The sequence below is a fragment of the Eumetopias jubatus genome, unplaced genomic scaffold (genome assembly GCF_037043125.1).
Source record: "Eumetopias jubatus isolate StellerSeaLion01/CBP00866 unplaced genomic scaffold, mEumJub1_p1.0 scaffold_9, whole genome shotgun sequence".
Lineage (NCBI taxonomy): Eukaryota > Metazoa > Chordata > Mammalia > Carnivora > Otariidae > Eumetopias > Eumetopias jubatus.
Window position 1 is genome coordinate 32,297,206 of NW_028274815.1, and position 20,056 is coordinate 32,317,261.

A 20,056-nucleotide genomic window follows, 5' to 3' on the forward strand; every position below is an offset into this window, starting at 1 on the left:
ATTCAGAATGACATTTTGAAAATCATCCATACATCCTCTGAGTAAGATGCTATAGAGGAACCATAGCTTTGAGAGGAGGTGGGGGCAGGAGAAGGGTCTCAGAGGAAAGGGGAGGGTCTAAATCAGCCATCTTCAGATATCTGATATCAAAGGACTGATATGGAAAAATCATGTATGTAATATGGTTTGTGTGATTCTAAAGGAATGAACTAAGATCAAGCCTCTGGCCCGAATTATTCCTTGGCTTCCCATTGCTCTTAGAATACATTTTTAAAAAAAGATTCACTTATTTATTAGAGATAGAACACACACGGAGGAGGGGCAGAGGCAGTGAGAATCTTAAGCAGACTCCCTGCTAAGCACAGAGTCCCAGCAGTGCTCCACAAATCACGACCTCAGCCAAGAGTCGCCTGCTGGCTGCTTAACCGATGACCCACCCAGGCGCCCCCTCTTAGAATACTTTTCAAAAACTTCTTACCAAGACCCACAAAGTCTGTATCTGGCTCCTGTTTACATTCTCAACCTTTTCTTTCCATTCTCAACCTTGGTTCACCACATTCCAGTCACACTGGCCTTCTCTCTATTCCTAGGAAACGCCATCCTTTCCTGCCTCAGGAGCTTTGGTATTCCCTCAGCTTGCTATAACTCACTCTGCTCCCAACTATTCACTTGGCTGGTTAGAAACGTCATCACCTCCAAGGGATCTCTGATCACCCTAAGTTTTTCCCACCTATATGTTTCTACCATAAACCTTGCTTATTTCCTTGCTAGCATCAAGGCCACTAGAATGTATTCCAAGAGACCCACCTCTCTACTTCATCATTGAATCCCCAGGACCGACAGTATTTGGTACACAGGTGCTCAATAAATATTTTTGAAGGAATTAAAGTTGGAGGAAACTTCAGGGAAGGCTATCTAATCACGGGTGTCCCAGGAAACGGACGATCTTCAGGGGTGTGCAAATAAAAACCGTACATCCGTTCACTTGGGATATCGGGATTAATAGGTTGGATTTGACGACCTCCGAGGACCCCTACAGCTTGGCAGTCTCTGACTGCAGAGGTAAGCAGGCCCTGGAAACATGGATTACAGCCTGGCATGGGCTTGCTTAGCGGCCAGGGCAGGTTTTCACTAGTTATAGACGTTTTGGCCGCAGACCGAGAGCAAGCAGCTGGAGGAAAATTGCAATCGAGAGGCTCGACGCTTCTCAGCTGAGAGACCTAAGGGGCGTGGTTCTGGGCTAGGCGTAGCTAAGGTCACGGAGCAATCGAGCCCCTCAGCACCGTTTGCTTGCATCTCTTGGCACAAATCAAAACACCTATGGGCGTGCAGCGGTGTAAAACAACTGTGGCGGACTCAGAAACGCATTAGTGGAGACTTGTAAAACTCCCTGGGGCCCTCAGCGTAAACGGCCGACAGTTGCCCGCGGCAGCGCAGGCGCAGAGGGTCTCTTCGCGCCCCTCCTCAGCCCTAATGAGCCTTGAGCCAGAGCGGACGTGACGCACGGGGGCGCGTCCAGACCAATTAGCTGAGGCCCGAGTAGGACGCGTCCAGGAGGGCTAGCCGAGTTCCGAGAGTGTAGCGACGGAACCCGGGCAGCGGGGAAGGGGGCGGGGAGGGCGGTTGGTCCAGCGGCGCGCCTCCTGCAGGTGGCAGTGCTCTTTTCCCTGCGTCGCCTCTGGACGCAGGCACAGGAAGGTTCCCTGCGTGTCTGTGGCTACAATTATTTTACCGAAGCAAATTTCAGGTCTAGTTACTCCCTGTTCAAGAGCCTTCGCTGCCATCCCAGGATAAAGTCCAAAGTCCTTAGCTCGGTATCCATGACCTTGCACAATCAGGCTATTACTTACCTTTCCAGCTCTATCTCACTTAAAGTGAACTACTGTTGCCTCCCGTTAACGCATCATTTTCTTTTTCCTGCCTATGCTGTTCCGTCTGCCTGGTATGCCCATAACCCTTTTTCTTTTCAATCGCATCTGCCACAGCTTCACCCCATCTCCCCTCTACGCACTCACCAAGGAACTCTTCCACGCTCTTGCGCCCACATCAGATGCCACCTTCCCTCTGAAGTCTTTCTCAGCCCCCACTGAGGATTCTTCCCCCCTAAACAGTAGGCATAAGAGGCATAAGAAACAGCAGTTTCAGCCACCAGCAGAGTCAAACTCCTCTCTTCCAGCGGCATATCCTCCCTTCATGTACCTCCTCACCCTTTCTTCCCAACCCCTACTTTCAGTTCCACTTCTTCAAATAGTATGTCCCTAGAAACTACAACAGAGAAAATGGTGACTGATAAAACCACTGGATACCCACCCTTTATCACCTTTAGTTGCAACTTTGATTTCCTCCACGTTTCTCTCTTTCTCTCTGTCAAAGATGGTGGGGAGCAAGGTAGGTACACTTAGAAGAAATGATCAAAAGCTCTCCAAGATATGTGGGACTATTCCTGGCACTTGTTTTTTAAGATCCCCATGGAGTCCAGGTTTTTGTAGAAGTCTCTTTCCAGTTGATTCAAGTTGTAATGGCACCTCAAACTGATTGCCTCCCAATCCCATGCAACTTTAATCAAATTCCCAACAGTTTGTCATAAAACGTGATTAACTGTTTCTAAAATGTATATGGAATAGCAAAAACAAAACAAAACAAACAAAAAACTCTGTTCTTCTATAAAAGAACAAGTTAGGAAAACTTACCAGATATGAAGACTTATTACATAGCCAGAGTAACTAAAACCATATGGTATTAGCACAGGAACAAGCAACCAATGGATCAATAAAGGGCCAAATATATAGAAACTTGATTTATGACACAGCAGGCATTGCAGTTGATTGGGGAAGGGATATACTGCTTAATAGATGAAATATGGGCAATTGATAAATACATACAGAAAAAAAAAATTCTCTCCACAACTGACGCCTTGCACAAAACAATCCCACCTGGATGAAAGACTGGAATGTAAAAAACAAAATTATGAAATTATGAGAAGAAAATATGGAATATTTTTATGAGCTCAAAGTAGGAAAAAATTTTTTTAATAAGTGGGTTTTTCCTAAGATTGATTGATTGATTGATTTGCCAGAGAAAGCACAAGCAGGGGGAGCAGCAGTGTCCCTATTGAGCAAGGAGACCAATGCAGGACTGGATCCCAGGACCTTGGGATCATGACCTGAGCTGGAGGCAGACACTTAACCAACTGAGCCACCCAGGCCTCCCAGGAGGAAAAAATTTCTTAAATAAGACACAAAAAACACAAACCATAAATTTAAAGTTTGATAAATTTGACTTCATTAAAATTAAAAATTTCTGTAAATCAAAACATACCATTAAAAAGTGAAAGGACAAGGGGTGCCTGGCTGGTTCAGTTGGTGGAGCATGGGACTCTTGATCTCCTGGTTGGGTCATGAGTTAGAGACCCACATCAGGTGTAGAGTTTACTTAAAAAAGAAAAGTGAAAGGACAAGCCATTAAGTAGGAGAAAGCAGTTGCAACTCAGATAACCAAAAAAGAATTCTTACTCAGAACATGTAGTTTACTTTAGAGGAAATAACAATGGCTACATGTTTACCTCATTACTAATCAGGGAAATGCAAGTCAAAACCACAGTGAAATACTATGGTCATGCCCATTGAATTGGCAAAAATTTAGAAGCTGAAGAATACTAAGCTTTGGCAAGGATGTAAAGCAATTGAAATTCTTATCCACAGCTATGTCAAAATAAATGAGTACACAGTTTTAGATAACTATTTCTTAAAAGATGAACTTGGGCATGTCTGTATAAACTAGCATAGATATATTCCCATAGCATATATATTCCAGAGAAAGTTCCTCGCTGAGTTGTTTGTAATAGCATAAACAGTCAAATGGGTAAATAAATTGTGGAATACTAGACATCAGCAAAAATGAATGAACTACAGTCATACACATTCCTATATAGACTGAATAGTTTATGTTCCCTTCAAAATTCATATGTTGAATCTTAATCTCCATTGTGATGGCATTTGGAGTTTGGATTTTTGGGAAGTGATTAAATCCCAAGCATTTATGGGATAAAGGCTCTCATAAAGAGCCTTTATGAATAGGATTCGTGCTAAAATAAAAGAGATCCCAAAAAGATCCCTCACCCTTTCTACCATGTGAGAACAAGAGAGAAGACAGTTATCTATGAACCAGGAAGCAGGCTCTCACCTGCTGGCACCTTGATCTCTGACTTCCCAGCCTCCAGAACTGTGAGAAATACATTTCTGTTGTTTGAAAGCCACCCAATATGGTATTTCATTATAATAGTCCAAATGAACTTAGGCACACATCAACATAGATGAATCTTTAAAAAATAACCCTGATAATATAGAAATGTGCCTTGTGAATCTCCAAAAGGGGAAAAAAACACTGAGAAAGACACAGAAAACTACCCACTGTGTGATTCATTATATAAAATAATAAAAAAAAAAAAGCCAAGAAGAACTGAGTTGCATGTTATTTATTGTGATACCCAACCTGCAACATGGCCCAATGAGCCTTACCTCCTGCTATTCCTGTTCTGGAGTAGACACCACTCCCACATTGAATAGACCATCCTATTCAATAGTCAATCTACAAAATAGGACTTTGAAGAAATTATATATGTGGCTTCTGAGACTAAATCTTAAAAAACATTGTGACTTTAGTGTATCTCTCTCTCTCTCTCTCTCTCTCTCTCTCTCTCTCTTGAATTTCTCATTCTGGAAGGAACCACTGCCATTTTATGAAAGCATTCAAGCCACCCTATGGAGAATCCCACACTGAGAGGAACTGCGGCCTCCCGCCACCAGCATGTGAATGAACCATCTTGGAAATAGATCCTTGACCCACAGTCAGGCCTTCAGATAACCGCAATCTGTTTAATATTTTGACTGCAACTTTTCAGAGATTCTGAGCCAGAACCACTCAGAGAATCCATTTCTAAATCCTTGATTCTCAAAAATTGTGAGATAATAAATGTGTGTTAAGCCACTGAATTTTGGGGTAATGTGTTAAGCAACATTAGAAAGCTAATATTTTTATGGATGCATACACAAGTGACAAAATCAACGAAGTATTAAATTAATACCAAATTCATAAAGGTGGTTATGAAGGATGTAAAGTGTGAAGAGATCTTTAAGATACATTGTCGGGCACCTGGGGGCTCAGTTGGTTAAGCGACTGCCTTCGGCTCAGGTCATGATCCTGGAGTCCCGGGATCGAGTCCCACATCGGGCTCCCTGCTCAGCGGGGGGTCTGCTTCTCCCTCTGACCCTCTTCCCTCTCATGTTCTCTGTCTCTCATTCTCTCTCTCAAATAAATAAATAAAATCTTTAAAAAAAAAGATACGTTGTCAATTGTAGGAAAACAATAGTGTAGAAGAGTGTTTGTAATTGGGAAGTTTTTATATAAGGATCTATTGAAATACTGGTAATGTTCTATTTCTAACCTGAGCAGTATATACATAGCTATTTGTATTATTTTAAAATCTAAACACATACACTATTTTTTGTATGTATGTTACAAACACATACTATACACAAACGAGGGGTGATGACTATAATGGGTAAATATAGAGAGAGCCAAGGGAATTCTTAGACAATTCTGAACAGGACTGTGACAGTCTCAGAAATGCGCTTAAGAAATAAAATCTACCTGCTCTTAACTGTAGATCAGAGCTGGAAGAGGCTAGAAGTAAGCACAAGTAGACAGCAATTTAAAGTCAAGCCATCTGTACTAGCTGCCAGTTTCCCTTTTCTGCTCTTCTCCCCGTCAACAAAAGGCTAACATTTTCAAAGCTTCTCAATCTCAGATACTGAAGGTTAGAGAGGCCACTGAATAGAGAATAAGAGCTACTCAGGTCAGCCAACTCAGTCCTTTATTGCTCTTTGTTGGCTAAGCAAATTACTTAAAACCTATTATAACAACTTGTATAATTTGTGTCCAGAGGAACCCCATCAGCCAAGCACCCACTACTATATAGGGAGTGCAACATCTGAACAGGATGAACCGTGATATATAATTGAGAGATACTCAAAGGTTAATTTTTTAAAAGATTTTATTTATTTATTTATTTATTTTAGAGAAAAAGAGCATTGGCCAGAGGTGGGGGGGCGGGAGAGGGCTGAATGCAGGGCTCTATCATAACCATGAGATCTTGACCTGAGCCTAAAACAAGAGTCCAACGCTCAACCAACTGAGCCACCCAGGCACCCCTCAAAGGTTAATTTTTAAAATCATTTGGCATTTTAAGTTTCAAATAAGTAATATATTCACATGATTCAAAAAGTGTCTTTTTAACCCTGTCCACTATCTATAGTGTTTCCACCAATTCCCTAACAGGTAACAATTTTTATCAGGGTCTTATTTATTCCTCCAGAGAGTCTCCATACAAAAACAAGCAAGCACAAGTACATTTTTTTTTTTTACCAGAAAAGTTTCCAAGTAGTTTCAGAAACTTTCTTCTGAAGAAAAAGTTTTTTCAAAAACTTTTCACAGAAAAGTTTCAAAAACAGTGGAAGGATTCCCATATATCTTTCATGTAGATTCACCAATTTTTTAAGATATTGCCGTATTTGCTATATCAGTTACTGTTTCTGTCTTTGTCTCTGTCCTTGTCTCTCTATACATATAAACATACCTACATACACGTATGTGTGTATAATATTTCTTCATAATTACTTGAATGCAGTTTGCATACAGCAACCCCTTTGCCCCAAACATTTCAGTGAGTCAGTGTGCATTTCCTAAGAAGGATTTTCATTTACATCATCAGAATAAAACTATTAAATTCAAAACTAACATTGATACAATATTACTCTCTAATCTCCAGACCTTTTTCAAATTTCAGTGACGGTCCCAACAATGTTCTCTATAGAGACTGCTTTTCCTGGTCAGGATCATCTACTGCATTCAAATTTCATGCCTCCTTAGTCTCCTTCTATCTGGAACAGTTCCTCAGTCTTTCTTTGTCTTTCCTGGTGTTGACATTTAAGAGGACAGGCCATTTAGTTTCATAATGTTCCTCAGTGTGAGTTTGTTTGAGGTTCTCCCATGATAAGATGTAGGTTTTGCCTTTTTGGCAGAACAGTACGTAAGTGTTGTGTCCTTCTGAGAGTGTCACATCAGGGGGCACACGATGACAGTTTCTTCCATCATTGGTGATGCTAACTTTGATCATTTGGTTAAGGTGGCGTCAGCCAAATTTCTCCAATGTAAAATTATTTTTAGCCTTTGTAATTAACTAGTAACTTGTACAAATACATGTTATTTTTTTTAAATAGCTTTATTGAAATGTAATTCACATCCTGTACAATTCACTCATTTAAAGTGTTCAAATCGGGGTGCTGGGTGGCCCAACTCTTGGTTTCAGCTCAGGTCATGATCTCAGGGTCATGAGATTGAGCCACATGTTGGGCTCTGAGCTGAGCAGGGAGTCTGTTTGAGATTTTTTCTCTCCGTCTCCCTCTACCCCACCACACCCATGCGTGCTCTCTCGCTCTCTCTCAAATAAATAAGTCTTTAAAGTGTTCAAATCAATGGTTTTTAGTATATTCACAGAATTGTGCAACCATCATCATAATCAGTTTTGGAATATTTCCAGCAACCCCCCCCCCAAAAAAAACTTCATATCCATTAGAGTCATTCCTCATTTCTCCCCATGCTCCCCCAGCTTCAGGCAATTGCTAACCCACTTACAGCCTCCATAGATTTGCCTATTCCAGAGAGACAAATGGAAACATACAATATGTGGTCTTTGTGACTGGCTTCTTTTGCTTAATATAATGTCTTCGAGGTTCCTTCATGTTAAGACATGCATTTCATTAATTTTTATTGTCAAATAATATTCTGTTGTATGGATATACCACATTTTATTTATCCATTCATCAGCTGATGAAAATTTGGGTTATTTCCACTTTTTGGGTAGTGAATGCTGCTATGAACATTTATGTACAAGTTTTTATATAGACATACATTTTCATTTCTCCTGGGTATATAAGTAGGAGTGGAATTGCTGTGGCATATGGTAACTCTATGTTTAATCTTTTGAAGAACTGCCAGAACTTTCTCCAAAGTGGTTGCATCATTTTACATTTCAACCAGCAATGTATGAAGGTTATGATTTCTCCATATTCTTGCCAACACTTTTTATTGTCTCTTTTTTATTATAGCCATCCTAGGTATGTATGAAGGGGTATGGCATCGTGGTTTTGATTTTTGTTGCCCTGATGGCTAATGATGCCGAGTATCTTTTCATGTGCTTCATGGCCATATGTATACCTCTTCTAGAGAAATGTCTATTCAGATCCTTTGCTCATTCTTTAATTGGGCTATTTATCTTTTTATTATTGAGTTGTAAGTATTCTCTCTACATTCTGGATACAAGTCCCTTACCAGATACATGGTTTGCAAATATTTTCTCTGATTCTTTGGGTTGTCTTTTTAGTTTGTTACTGGTCTTTGAAGAACAAAAGTTTTTCATTTAAGTCTAATTTATCTATTGTTGTCACTGTTTGTGTGTTTGGTGTCATTTCTAAAAAGGCTGTGCCTAACCCAGAGTCATGAAAAGTTATCTCTATATTTTCACCTAAAAGTTTTGTGACTTTAGCTTTTACATTTAGGTCTATGATCCATTTTGAGTTAATTTTTGTGTATGGCATGAAGAAGGGGTCCAATTTCATTCTTTTACGTATGAATATCCAGTTGCCCCAGCACCATTTATTGAAAAAACTATTCTTTTCTCATTGAATTGTCTTGAGATCATTATTGAAAATTAATTGACCATAAATGTCAGGGTTTGTTTACGGACTCTGAATTCTATTCCATTGATCCATATGTCTATCCTTATGCCAAAATACACTGTCTTGATTACTGTATTTTGTAGTAAATTTTGAAATAAGGAAGTGTGAGTCCTTTGTTATTCTTTCCCAAGATTGTTTTGGCTCTTCTTGGTCCCTTGCAATTCTATATGCATTTTATGATCAGCTTGCCAATTTCTACAAAAAAAGGAAGTTTGGATTTTGATAGGGATTGCACTGAGTCTGTAGATCAATTTGGTGAATGTTGCCATGTTAACAGTATTAACTTTTTTGATTCATGAACATGAGATATCTTTCCACTTATATAGACCTTCTTTAATTTCTTTCAATAATGCTTTGTAGTTTTCACAGTATAAGTTTTGCACTTCTTTTGTATTTCTAATTTCTATTTTATTCCTTTTGATCCTATTGTAAATAGTTGTTTTCTTAATATCATTATCAGGTTGTGTATTGGTAGTATATAGAAATACAATTAATTTTTTTTTTTAAGATTTTATTTATTTACTTGACAGAGAAAGACACAGCTAGAGACGGAACACAAGCCGGGGGAGTGGGAGAGGGAGAAACAGGTTTCCCGCCAAGCAGGGAGCCCGATGTGGGGCTCGATCCCAGGACCCTGGGATCATGACCTGAGCCGAACGCAGACGCTTAACGACTGAGCCACCCAGGCGCCCCGAAATACAATTAATTTTTATGTATTTATATTTTATCTTGCAACATTCTAAACTCATTTATTAGGTCTAAAAATATGTATTCTTACATTCCTGTTTTATTAACAAATTGTAACAAACACTGTTTTAAATCTTTTTTCTACCCTTAATTGTTTATCTTAAAAATATCTCCAAATCCACAAAGAGAATTCTCATATTTTTATAGTTACATAGAATTCTGTTACATAAATATACAATAATTTATTTTATCAGTCCCCTTTTGAAGGACATTTGGTTTTTCCTCATCTTTGATTACAAACAGCACTGCAACAAGTAAAATTATTTTGCTTGTATTCAAGTATATCTGAGGATAAAGTTCCTGAAGAGGGATTGCCATATCAATGAAAAGTACATTTGCAATTCTGATAAATATTGACAACCCAGAGGGCTAATTATTTAATGTTCATAATGTATTTTAGGTTGCTCATTAAGAGTTGTGTAGTAATAATAAGCCAAGAGAGAACATTTTAGTTACCTAGTAGTGGCTATTCCAATTATATTAGCATCTATAAGGACTTTGAAACAGTATTTTGAGTTTCTTTGAAGTCATACCTCATGCCTTGAAGTGGTAATACCTCCTGAACTATACAGAACAAATGATCTTTTTTTTATACTACTGTCTTATTCTGTGTTCATCCTATAAAGCATGTAGCTTAATTATAGCAGATAAATTTATTCCACAATAAATTTGCCGTCATTTCTTTCTTTTTTTTTTTTTAAGTAAACTCTACTCCCAGGTGGGGTGGGGACTCACAGTCCTGAGATCAAGAGTTGCATGCCCTACTGGCTGAGCCAGCCCGGCACCCTGCTGTCAATTCTTTGGATATGAGGGCTGTTATCCCATTGAACGCCAAGGTGCTCTGCCAGACTAGTGGAGTTACCCTAGACTGTATTAGCTAAATACACATGACCTACAAAATGGCTATTTTTTCCAAGTATATAAACAAGTGATAGAACCAGTCAGGCTAATTGGTCAGTTGTAATTTCTTTCAAAAACTGATGTTGTTTATAGGTTTTACATCCTCATTATTTTTTTAAAAAAATAAGAAATTATAAAGAAGCAGCACATAATTTGTTCTGTATGTAATGCTGATGCTAACTCGTGGCCGACATGGGATGCTGTGTAGCCTGGATGTCCCTCTAAGAAAAGACTCATTGCCCAACTGCCAGGATTGTGCAGTGAGCTGAGAGCCACCAGCAGGTTTTTCTTTCTTTCTTTCTTTCTTTCTTTCTTTTTTTTTTTTTTTTTGGTTTTATTTATTTATTTGACAAAGAGAGAGAGCACAAGTAGGCAGAGCGGCAGGCAGCGGGAGAGGGAGAAGCAGACTCCCCGCCCAGCAGGGAGCCTGACATGGGGCTTCATCCCAGGATCCCTGGGAACATGACCTGAGCCAAAGGCAGACGCTTAACCAAGCTACCCAGGCGCCCCTCAGCCACCAGCTGTTAACCCCTTCAAGTCTCCTTCAGGTTTTGCACCAAAGTCATACTCTTCTAAAGGTGGCCTCATGGATGGCTCAGCAAGAGGGTAGGACAAAAGGCTGGCCATTTCCACTCAATGCAAGACTCCTCTACGGGGAAATCTTTGCTCTGGAAGTTCCCACTGGGATGGCAGAGTCATTGGCAGATTTGCATTGTGGTCGGCTGGCTCTTCTGCTCACTGTTGCTTCCTCCTCTGTCCCCTCATGGAGGTTAGTTCCCAGGGAGCCTTTGGCACTCTTAGCTTCATCTCAGTTAGGTCTTCCCAGCAGACCCAACTAATACGTTTGTGTATAAATATTGTTTTACAGGGTATCAACTGATATTTTTAATTATGATGCATCCATATAAACACCTCAAGTTCATTGACTATAGAAATACATCTGCAATTTTCTAAACTGATTCCTTTCTCATGATCTGCACAGAAATTGGTATAGCTCTAAGTTTCTCAGTAAAGAGATTGCAGTTTACCCTAATTTGGGTTATGTTCCTTAAACAGAGTTTAGTTATGATAAATGCAGCTAACGCATTCAAACTTCATCAGATCTATTCTTCTTTAACTGCTTCTGACAGAGACAATCTCTTCTTCTTCTTCTTCTTCTTCTTTTTTTTTTGCCAATAAACTACCAGCAATTCTAAAAAGAGACAGAGAAAGAAAACAAATACAAGAACAAAATAGCACATCCCATCAACCCTTGTGCAACAGCTCATTTCCCCAAATCTTTGAAAATTACTTATACATGCGTGGTTTATGAAGAGAATGCCAGAAACATAGTTTCATAAGGATTATATTAAAAGTTTCTGTCCCTGAGGCAGAAGCATTGCTCCTTCAGAACTGATTTCCTCTTAATCTCCTCTGCCTAAAAATGAAAAAGTTTGCCTTGATTTATGAGGTGTATAGTTTTTGTTTTCTTAACTCCAACATGGAAGTTAAAACAAAAACAATAAAACCTTAGGATGGAAAACAACACCAACAGCTAAAGAAGAATTGAATTTTTTAGAAGATTTCATTTATTTATTTATTTTTAAGATTTTATTTATTTATTTGACAGAGAGAGAGAGAGAGCACCAGTTGGGGGAGTGACAGGCAGAGGGAGAGGGAGAAGCAGGCTTCCCCCTGAGCAGGGAGCCCGATGCAGGGCTCAATCCCAGGACCCCAAGATCATGACTGAAGCCGAAGACAGATACCTAACCGAGCCACCCAGGCACCCCAGATTTTATTTATTTTAGAGAGAGATGGAGAGAGAAAGAGAAAGTGCATGAGGGGAAAGGAACAGACAGAGAGGGAGAGGGATAAGCAGACTTCATGCTGAGCGCAGAGCCCCATGCAGGTCCTGATGCTCACGACCCTGAGATCATAATCAAGAGTTGGTCACCCAACCAACTGAGCCACCCAGGTGCCTCAAGAATTGAATTTTAATTTGCTCAGTTGATCAGGCAAGAATAGGTTATCTTATTACTGAGACCAGTGGGACCAGTTCTCACAAAATATTTTGTTACAATATTCCTTTTGGTTGTTTATTGATTTTAGATAGGAAATTATGGAACACATACTGAAGGTGAAACAGAGGGAGAAAGACTTGAGATGGAGTCTGTGTGCCTATTAAGTCTAGCACATCTCTTGTAAGTTTAATCCTGGTTCTTGTTAACTTTTGTTGTCATTCGGAATAGAATTTTAAAATTACATTTCTACCTGATCATTGTTAGGTAAAAGAAAACGCACCGTTGTTTTCATATAATTATCTTAAATCTGGCCACCTTATGAAGTTTTTCATTCATTCCAATGGTTTTCTTTTTAAAACATGGTATCTTTGATTTTCTGTTTATGATCATTTTCTGTGTAAACCTTGACAATTTTGCCTTCAGCCTTTTCACGAATGTGGTAGGAGCAAGACCTGGATCCCATAACCACTCTCCACTCTGCCTTACCAAAATTGGGAATGCTGCCACTACTGATGTTGAAAGCTGCTTAATCAAGAAGTCACCTGCCAAATTAATAAGCTGCTGCCGTGGCTGGCTCCGGAACCATGCCACCTCTGCCACAGTCTACACCAAAAACACAGATGCTGTGCACCCTGCCTCTCCACAGATGACTCAGCTCCAGATCAAAATCTCACATGCGTGCTTCTGTTTGGTGGGACCCAAAGCACATCTTGAGCCCTAGCCACAAAGAGAGGCTGGGATATGGAGTTTTTTAGCTTCCATCTGTGCATTCATTCTAGAGCATGCCAATTTGCAGTATTGGCCACAGCGTTCCTTAGCATGTTTCCTTATATTTCTTATTTTTATTGTGATTAAATACACATAACATAAAACTTACCATTTACCATTTTTAAGGGTACAGTTCAATAGTGTTAAGTATATTCACATTAATGTGCAACCAATCGCTAAAACCTTTTCCTCTTGCAAAACTGAAACTCTGTACCCATTTAACAACAACGCCCCATTTGCCCCTTCCCCCAGCCCCTAGCAACCACCATTTCACTTTCTGTTTCTATGAATCCGGCTTCTCTAGATACCTCGTATAAGTGGGATCATGTTAGTCTCTTTGTGACTGTCTTGTATCACTTGGCGGAATGTCTTCACGTTGCATCCATGGTGTAGCATGTGTCAGAATTTCCTTCCTTTTTAAGGTTGAATAATCTTCCATTGTAGGGATATACCGCATTTTGTTTATTCACTCATCTGTCAGTGGACACTTGGGTTCCTTCCATCTCTTGGCTGTTGTGAATAATGCCACTAAGAACATGGTTGTACAAATATCTTTTTGATGTCCTGCTTTTACTGCATACCTATTTCTTTCTTCTTAGGGCTTTAAAAAGGCAAGGCTGGTGAATTTTATCAAATGATTTTTTAGTATCTGTAGCAGATGATACTTTTTTAAAAAAGATTTTATTTATTTGAGAGAGAGAGAAAAAGAGCATGAACAGGGGGAAGGAGGCAGAGGGAGGGAGAAGCAGACTCCCTGCTGAGCAGGGAGTTGAACGTGGGGGTCAATACCAGGACCCTGAGTTCATAACCTGAGCTGAAGACAGACACTTAACCAACTGAGCCACCCAGGCGCCCCACAGATGATACTTTTCAAGATGCTGAAACATCATCACCCATCCCACATGCTTGACATGCTTTTCATTGAGTTGTAGGATTTATATCTTCTCTCCTTGAGCCTGGGAATACCTCTGTGACTGCTCAGACAGAGTATGGCAGAAGTGATAGTATGTTACTTCCAAGGCTGGATCATAAAAATGCCATGCATTTCTACCTTCTGCTCTTGGGATGCTCACTTTTGGACCCCATCAGCCATGCTATGAGAGAGCTCAGATTAACCCTTGGAGAAAGCACCTGGAGAGGCCATGTATGAATTTTCCACCTGACAGCCCAGCATCAAGTATAAAACAAGAAGTGATGATACCTCCGATGATTTTGTCCCTCGGTCATCAAGACACCCCAGGCTTTGAGTCTCCCCAGTGGGGCTCTGGACATTGTGGAACAGAGATAAATGCTCCCTGCTGTGCTCTATTTGATTACTGAGCCTCGGAATTTATGAGTGTAAGAAAATGGTTGTTTTATGCCCCAAAGCTTTGGGAGTGGTTTGTTACATAGTAATAGATAACCGATATCATATCTAATGATACGACCATTTGGTTATTCTTCATTCCTCTTTTGATGTAATAATTAAGTACTCATGTGTTCCTAGAAGAAACTGTCCTTGCCCTTATTAATAACCTTCCGGATTTAGTGTGCTGGTGTGATAGAGATAAATAACTATTATTCTAAAACAAAATCAGACTTAACAGCTTCTGCCTTCTAAGGGGGAAGGTAATACAATTTACACTGGGGGTAGAATAAACATCCACACTACTCTCTTCCACTTTGAGGGCACTCGCCTACTGTCCTTTCTTCCCTCCTTATTTAGCTCAAATTCCGTGTTTACCATGATGATCAATCCCTTGAAAATATCTTCCATTTCCCTGCCTCTCTCCCTTTACCACACTTGCCTTGTGAAAAGCCCAGCTTCAGAGAACTCTATCCACCCACTAGTTCTGCGCCTGCACATGTGATGTAGGCTGTGCTGGAGAATCCTACAATTGCTCAGCTGGTGTCACCATATTTCGCGAGCACCAATCTCAAAAGGACACTCGTAAACTCAACCAATCTTCAGGACACCTAATTTACACCTGTGCCTCTTTTCTTAACTTATTTCTCCCACCCATTTCCACCTTCTTTTTGCTCCTGATCTCGACTTTTACTTCATTAATAAAACGATAACCATCCACCTGGAGCTCTTTCATCCTGCCGTATCCTTCTCTTACATCTTAATGCAAGGACCATGGGTATCACTCCATGGTGACGTTCTCAAAGAGCTGGTTTGGCTATGGGCAAAGGAAACGAACATTTCTGAGCCTTTCTAATATCCCAGGTACCTTACTTACATATTAGTTTATGACACAGGGGTTAGCATCCCCACTTTTCTGAGGAGAAAACTGAGGCTCGGCTAGTTTAAGCACTTTGCCCTACCTCACCCAGTGCAATGCCGTTGGCTGACTCCAAAGTCCGTGCTTACTGACTGCACTTCATCTCCATGGTTCCCCAGGCCAAGGACTCTATGTACATTGCTGTTTTAAATTTATCTTTTTGAAAAATGAGACTGTTCAAGAGAGGGAAGTTCCAACAGCTTCGTTCTTTGATCTTGCGAAGGACACCAGTGTGTGAGAAGATTTCAGGTCCAGCCGGGGCGGACAGCAGGCTGTGATTTGACAGGTCATCCTGCTCAATCCTATTCTTGTCCTTTGGTGTTTTGTTTTTAGGAGGTGAATATGAGCCAGAGTCACTGTGCAACTCCTTACCTTTAAAACTTAGTCCTAGAAAAATGGATCTTTATCCTAAGTGAAACCAAAACACATTTTTATGTGTGCGATCTGTACACGTCCTATATGCTCTTTATAAAATGAGACCAGCACTGAGTGTCCCTCAAATGAGACCCATTGCTAAATTAATTTAGCATGATATAACACCATCAGAAGGGGGGGCTGTTTTCTACCATTTACAAATCTTTTAAATTTTGAAGTATTAGGACATTTTCTTAAAGCCAAATAAATGTGTATGCTTAAGTGCATGTTGGAATGTCTCTAATTATGTGTTCCTGTTGTATATAATTATCATAGAATGCAGGTGAGCTAAAGACGGGACACGATTTTCCCCCTGGGTTCTCAGTCTGGCACATCTGACTTTGGCTTCAACTCCAGGGCACTTGGAGATTAGAGCTAAAGAGCCCAAGAGAGCTCTTGCTTTGCCCTTCTCTCTAAGCTCCACAGCCCATCGCTAGGACGGACAGTGACCCAAGGGCATCTGGCTGGGCTATGAGAGTATGGAGTGGGGGTCAGGGCGGGGGGGCGGGGAGAAGGCTGTGCTGATGGAGGCGTGGGATAAAAATATATGAAAATGTTGAGCCCAGAACTCTATGCTCCATCTCCCCATTCCTTACCCAAGCCTCCCTTCCAAGCCCCTCACCTGCCCAGCTCCAAACTCCCATTTCCTCAGAGATTCTGAATTCACTGAACCCAACCCTGACCTCCCCCTTCTTCCAGTGACAACTTTCCTTAGGAAAACCACCGCCAATCATTTTGACCTGCCCTTTCCCAGCCAAGAGGATCTTTATTGATGAAATTCATGTAAAAAGGCAGGAACAAGTGAAATGGTCTTGGAGGTACCCTTTCAATGATGCCCACTGTAGATCCAATTCCATTCATTCCTCAGTACGGCTTCAAGACTGGAATGGAGACTCTGTAAAGAAGATACAGCCAGGGCCTAACTCATGCCAAGTGTTAAACTAGCTATCTTTTAGATTGTCAGGAGCAAAGAAAACATATATTCTCTGATAGGGTCTTCCTTAATCTACCTCATTATTACACAAAATTTCACAAGAGTGGTTTATGGTTTTATATCTACCAAGAAGATAGTACTGGTTCCAAAGAACAGAGCTCATTTATTTCTGCCAGGTAAAGTGATTCCCAGCCACCCCTCCTCTACCCCTCCCCCCCCCCGAAAGCAGAGAGGCTGCAGCAGCATTGATTTTTTTTAACTTGTCTTACAACATTTCTCTTTCATGTTCTTTTAAAATCTATATTGCTAAGATGCTAAGACAAGCAACTTTCTTAGAAAAAGAAATCCCTGATGCAATGTTATAAAAATAATTTTCACTAGAGATGGGCGTCTCTGTATTGCTCTTTCCTGACTTCAAAGCCACAAAATGCAGTCATTTCTTTGAGCCTAATTTCTTCAGGCATCGTGACCCTCTGCCATTAGGCTCATGGGAAACATTTCGTTCGAGATCCTAATTTTGTAAGTAAAGGGATAGAGCCTAAAGAAAAAATCAAGTACTTGCTTGAGGTCAAACAAGTCTGTTAATAGCAAAAGCAAAATTAGATCCCTTGGTCCTAAAGCACTTTTAACATTTCAGTGTGATCTTGCCTGGTATTTCAGGGAAGGTCTGCCCTCTTCAGACCCTGTGATTCCAGGACCAGATAACAACATGAGCAGTATCTGAACTTAGCCAGAAAAGGGTGTTGGTTCACTCTGATTCTTTTTTTTTTTCCCTTTCAAACGTTTATTTTAAATAATCCTTGCTCGTGTGAATACCCTGCTCCTCAACAATCCATCACCCAACGGATTCTCAAACCAGTGGTTCTCAAAGTGTGATCCTGAAGCCAGCATCATATGGGACTTGGATAGGAAAACAAATTCTTAGGACCCCCCGACCCCCAGACCTGCTAAACTCTGAGGGTGGCATCCAGTAATTAGTATTTTAACAAGCCTCTAATTGATTCTAATGCACACTGACATTTGAGAACCACTGATTTAGATACTTCTTGCCGGCATTAATTATAACACTGAAGTTGCAATGTGGTAAATTTCCATCATCCATTGAACACTTATTAGCTGGCATTCTTCCTCTTTCTTTCTTTCTTTTTTTTTAAAGATTTTATTTATTTGACAGAGAGAGCACAAGCAGAGGGAGAGAGAGGGAGAAGCAGTTTCCCTGCTGAGCAAGGAATCCAATGTGGGACTCAATCCCAGGACCCTGGGATCATGACCTGGGCCGAAGGCAGCTGCTTAACCGACTGAGCCACCCAGGCGTCCTGGCATTCTTCCTCTTTTTTTTTTTTTTTTTTTACTGACATATTATTGACATATAACATTGTATAAGTACAAGGTGTACAATGTTTTGATTTGGTACATTTCTATATTGTAATATGATTACCATCGTAGTGTTAGTTAACATCTCTTTCAGGTAACATAATTATCATTTCTTTTTGTGTGGTGAGAACATTTATGATTGTCTTAGCAACTTTGAAGTATCTAATACAGTATTGTTAATCACAAGGCTTTGCATCAGATCCCCAGAACTTATTCATCTTTTAACTGCTGGTTTGTAACTTTTGACCAACATTTTCCCATTTCCTCCAGCCCCTAGCCCCTGATAACTACCATTCTACTCTTTCTAGGAGTTCAGCTTTTTTAGATTCCACATCAAAATAGGATCATAGGGTATTTGTCTTTCTCTGTCTGATATGTCTTCCTTAGCATAATGCTCTCAAGGTCCATCCACATCGTCACAAATGGCAAGATTTCCTTCTTTTTCAAGGTTGAATAATATTTCATCATATATATATATTCCATCGCATATATATCACATCTTCTTTATTCATTCATCCATTGATGGACATGTCTATATCTTGGCTATTGTGAATAAAGCTGCAATAAACATGGGAGTGCAGGCATCTTTTCTTTTCTTTTTTTTTTTAAAGATTTTATTTATTTAACACGGGGGGGGGCAGGAACACAAGCGGGGGCAGTGGGAGAGGGAAAGGCAGGCTTCCCGCAGAGCAGGGAGCCCGATGCGGAACTCGATCCCAGGACCCCGGGATCATGACCTGGGTCAAAGGCAGACGCTTAACTACTGAGCCACCCAGGCGCCCCAGGCATCTTTTCAATATCCTATTTTTATTTCTTTTGAATATACATCCAGAAGTGGTATTGCTGAATCAGCAATTTGGTAGTTGTATTTTTAATTTCTTGAGGAAGTTTCATACTATCTTCTGTAGTAGCTAAACCAATTTAGCTACTAACAGTGTGCAAATGTTCCCTTTGCTCCACATCCTCACCAACACTTGTTGTTTCTTAACTTTTTGACAAAAGCCATTCTAACAGGTTTATGGTGAGATCTCACTGTAGTTTTGACTTGCATTTCCCTGATGATGAGTGATAGTGAGCATCTTTTCATGTACCTGTTGGCCATTTGTATGTCTTCTTTGGAAAACTGTCTAGTCAGTTCCTCTACCCATTTTGATGGGATGGTTTGGGTCATTTTTTTGCTATTGAGTCTAGGGATTCTTAATATATTTTGGACATTGAACCTTTACCTGGTACATGGCTTGCAAATATTTTCTTCCATTCTATAGGTTGCTTTTTCATTTTGTTGATTGATTAATTGGAATCTTTTTTTTAAGATTTATTTATTTTAGAGAGAGAGCGAGTGTGAGGGGGGGCGGGTGGGCAGAGGGAGAAGGAGAGAGACTCTTAAGCAGACTACCCACTGAGCGCAGAGCCCCATGTGGGGCTCCAACTTGCAACCCTGATATCACAACCTGATTGAGCTGAAACCAAGAGTCAGTCACTTAGCCGACTGTGTCACCCAGGCACCCCTACCTGGAATCCTTCTATTCAGAAAAACTTTCCTTTGCTTTGCCCTACTTTCCTCTCTATTGTCTTCTCGTCCCCCATCACCGTGGATTCATAGACTTTGGAAATTCTGTGTGCTAAAATCTGTTACAGTCACCATTCTTTTGAATATCCAAATAGTCCCACATTTACCTGATGGAATCTCCTTCACGCTGTTGCTGTGTTCTTTCCACCAGGCTCCAGGAGATGTTGAGAGCTCAAGACAAGCAGACTCAGTGATTCTTGACTGTGTGTTTGCCTGTTTTTATATGAATCTTGAGGGCAGGAACAAAGTCTGCTAGTTAACATTAGCCAGAAGGGACCTGATATCTCAAT